Source organism: Erigeron canadensis, chromosome 1 (assembly GCF_010389155.1).
Source record: "Erigeron canadensis isolate Cc75 chromosome 1, C_canadensis_v1, whole genome shotgun sequence".
Classification (NCBI taxonomy): Eukaryota; Viridiplantae; Streptophyta; class Magnoliopsida; order Asterales; family Asteraceae; genus Erigeron; species Erigeron canadensis.
The window spans coordinates 11131446-11135789 of record NC_057761.1 but is presented as its reverse complement, the minus strand read 5'-3'; the positions used below and the strand labels follow the sequence as shown (position 1 = coordinate 11135789).

General features: G+C 31.7%; 1 long non-coding RNA gene across 1 annotated transcript; it reads left to right on the top strand.

Annotated features, from left to right (window-relative positions):
- Nucleotides 1-3275: 3275 nt before the first annotated feature.
- On the top strand, nt 3276-3950 carry LOC122586099. The gene is made up of 2 exons (XR_006321874.1): nt 3276-3600; nt 3680-3950. It is a non-coding gene; the product is annotated as an uncharacterized LOC122586099 (long non-coding RNA).
- The last annotated feature ends 394 nt before the right edge of the window (nt 3951-4344 follow it).

Below are 4344 nucleotides of genomic sequence, written 5' to 3'. Positions count from 1 at the left end.
AATTTTACCTTTAATTTACACTTTAATTTACACTTTTTTGTTTTCAATCACAAATTTACACTTTTTACTAAAAATTAAAATATAATAAATAAAGAATAATAGTTAATATACATCCAATAGACTAATAGCTAATATATATTCAATAAATTAATAGGTAATATATATCGTAAACTATTATGTTTTTTTTAATATTCAAATACTGCTATACTGTGACATGCTTAGCGATTTTTGAATATTATAAAGTCATAATATGTCATTCAAAGTATACTTAAATTAAAATTTTGATAAATGAATCAATCTTTTTATTAGTCAAATTAGTAGATTAAATTTTAAACCTTCATAAAACTAACACTTAATATTGATACCGCTATAAACTCCATGTATTAGACACGAGCATAATATCTAATATAATATTATAGATATGTAAAATGAAGAAAATAAACATCAATAAAATATAGAAAAATAGTTAATGCAAAACACATGTAGCAAATAATCACTATACTATTTCAAATTATTCGTTTATTTGATACTAAGGCTGGCATAACAGGTTCGACACGACCTGTTAAGACACGAACATGTTAAGGTCAAACACGAACACGACCTGTTAACTAATCGTGTCATTTTTTTTAAACACGAACACGACACGAAAATTAACAGGTGCACCTGCTAAAGACATGTTAAAAAACCTGTTAAATTTTTTTCTCTCTTTCTGGGAATGTAAACTCATATTCATATTCGTATACACGAAAATTGCTATGTCTAGAAATGTATACATAAACACATTAATCCAAAACCGATCCATATACAAACACATACCTGAACAGATTCCATACAAGTTTAAAGCAATAAACCCTAGATATGTAGAAATATAAAGATGAAGATTAAATATGAAGATGAACAAGAAATAAGCACTAGATCTATAACGAAAAAAAAGAAGAAGAAAGAAAAGCGATCTGGTTTTTCTTGATTGTCGTTGTCGTTTCCAATCGGAACTTGATAAGGTGGCAATATCTCCATCCACTAGCGGATCCACCGGAATCTGATTTCAATAGTGGAGATACTTACTCAAAGAATATCTTCTTATCTTATCTTTGATATAAATTAGAATGCATAGATTTTTTTGAGGCTGGAAGATGAGATCTGTTGTTGTGTAAGGAATAAGATTTGGTCAAAGAAAAGATAAGTAAGAAAAGAAAGAGAAATTAAGAATGGGTGGGATAAGGGTCAGATGCATTTTTACAACTCCGCATATATTATGTCTTACTATTTTAATATTAGTAATTAATAATAATAATAATGTATGATATAAGTGTATGTTAACATGTCTTTTAACAGGTCTAACAGGTTCGAACCTGTTAAGACACGGTAATTTTCGTTTCTTAACAGGTCCGGATCTGTTAAGACACGAAACCTGTTAAGGTTAAACACAAAACCTGTTAAGAATAGGTCGTGTCGTGTCATGTTAACAGGTTTCGTGTCAAAATTGTCAGCCTTATTTGATACCATATAATTATGCAAAAAATTGATAACCATACATATATGTTAAATGCATTTTAAATTAAAGTATTAAACACATTTTTTTTATAATCATATTTCATTTATATATAAAATTAAACATGAAATAAGTATTCTCAACACCTATATTATATATATAAGTTATTTTTTAGTTAAAGATACTAAAAAACAATTTGTTTCCTATAAAATAAGTAAGAGAAAAATCAACTTATCATATACATAATACATATATAAATTACTATAAAGAAAAAGGATGTCGTTCATCATTTTATGTCTAAGTAATTGCTCGAAATGTGATTTTAATATTCACTATCATTGCCGCCCCGCCACCACCATCCCGTTCCCCACCATCGTCGCCGCTGCATTGCGTGGTTATTTACTCATTTTATTAAAAGTTTCGTCTATTTTGTTGAACACCTAAATATATCAAAAAAAAATTAAGTTATCCGCTTTCAACTACAACTTCAAATTACCAATTTAGAGCCACCGGCTATCCGAATACATTACTAGCTATGCTTTTACCAAATATACGCTAAATTGGAGTGAAATATGACAAAAGTAACTCACTAGTGGCCAACAGTCTGCAACACTATGGCCTATGGAACAAGTATAAAATTTAGATCCCACGTATCACCCAGCCCAACCAAGCCCAATATGAATTGATTTTATCAGTTAAATCTCTAGCAATAAAATGGAATAGTGGTGGAATCTTCTTTTTGCCCAAAGCTCCAAGTCCAAAATCTCCAAGTGAGATCTTTGAAGTTTGATAAAATGTATGAAAGAATTTTGATGGATTAGTTGAAGATAATTATATGATGGATGGATAATGGATGAAAATAGGAATTTTATATATGGAGAGAAAAGGGTTTTTGTTTGTAATAAGAATATTTTGTGTGTAAAATTATGAGGTTGTGTTGTGCTTCCTCCTATTCTTTGTTATCCATTTTGTGTGGGATGGGTTAGGGTTTCTTACAAGAAAGAAAATGTTTTAGTTTATTATAATTGTGTCTGAGATTTTAAAGTTTTGTGATCTCTTAATTAAAAGGAAGCTAAGTTAGGGATTTTTGTTGTGCATTTTGCGTTGGATGGGCTAGGGTTGTCAATGGATCTTGATCCATATATCGAATACTCAAATTCCTTGGGCCAAAATCAATCAACAGTGTTTTTTTATATACTGTAGTTTATTAAGATTGCCATTGACATCTTTATTTTCTTTCTTTTGCTTTATGTATCGTATCCTAGTGTATATATCTATCTATACCTGTATCTATATGTTTGTATGTATTATGTCTGCTCTTGTTGCATTGGTACCCCGAAAACCATTGGATCTCCTCTATATATGTTTCGAGATGGACGCCCGATTGATTTAGGGCTTAGATTTTCCAGTTTCACTTGAGAATTTTGGTTGCCATATGCTCTGATTCTTGGGTTGCCATGGGTTCGTTAGGAAATCTGTTGGTTATTTGGGCTTAAGATTGTGCAAAAGGACTCGCAAGCCTTTTACAAAATGAATGTTGATGGTGTCAACTCTTTGGTTACTGTCATTGTTCACTCTTTGAAGAGCAAGAATCTGTTTGATAACGCAACTAATCATTAGTCTGGGTTTTATTTAGTATGGCATTGAAAATGGCTTGAAGATTCTCAATGAAGAACACACATTTGTTATCAAGAGAATTGGAAGGGAAATTTATGTGAATGACGTTTTTAAGCGACTCGGAACTGCTAGTCAAGAAAATAATGCAACAAATGATACACTTAAATCTGTGGTTTGCATGTATTCATTGTAAGGAAGATACAACCGAAATCCATGCAAGTTTTTTGCATCCAGACAGAGCAAAATCTGAGAATTTGAACTCAGAAGTATGCTTGGAGGAATCCCATTACTACTATAAGTTTCAAAGAACAAAGAAAACCGTGATTATAATTATACAGTCCCGAAGAAGCAACAAAAGGTGTTGACTAATGAAAATAATGTTAGTTCTGTGTATTGCGCAATGTGGGGCTGTTATAAACTTGGACGACAAGTGTGGGACATTGGCTAAAGAATGTCCATGGATTTTTGATGGTTTGCGGGATATGATTAAGGTAAATTCATTTTTATATAAACCTCTTGGTGTTTCATTAAATGATGTGTGTGCCGACTCATGTTGTTACTTGCTACCAGTGGGCGTGGAATTTCGTTCTTTTGTAGCATTGAAAGTTGGAAACTCAAAACGAAGTAGTTATTAGTAAATGCGGTTACCATGTTTGAAGACATTCTGTTTGCACGGATGGGTTTTTATTGTAAGTATGAAGACATTCTTTTGTAGCATTGGAAGTTGGAAACTCAAAGCGAAGTAGTTATTAGTTATTAGTAAATGCGGTTAACATAAAATCTTGGTGCTTTTATTGTAAGTGTTTTTATTGTTCTTAATGAAGGTGGCAGTTTCAACCCATTTACTTATGAACGGGCCTGATTCTAGTTATATCTTATCTCAAACTTGGCAAAACAAAAAATGGACGGCTCAGATTGGCCAGACCAACTTAAGTTCAACCAAACTCATAGCATCTAATTATAATGATGGAGTATAAAAGGTGTGAGTCGTGGTTCCATGGTCCCACTTAATGAAACTTGAGTAATCTTATATTTGGAATTTAATCAGTGGTGCATGGCAAGATGGGTGGTTTGGGTAACTGGTCCAAGCAAAGCAGGTAATCTTTTGGTATAGGCATAATGATTTAGGTAGGGTTGAACCAAAACATATTATGTACATTTTTCAGCAACTTCTCTAACAATTCATGTGTAGCACCTAAATTTCTATAATGGGTGAAAATTACAACCTAAATTAT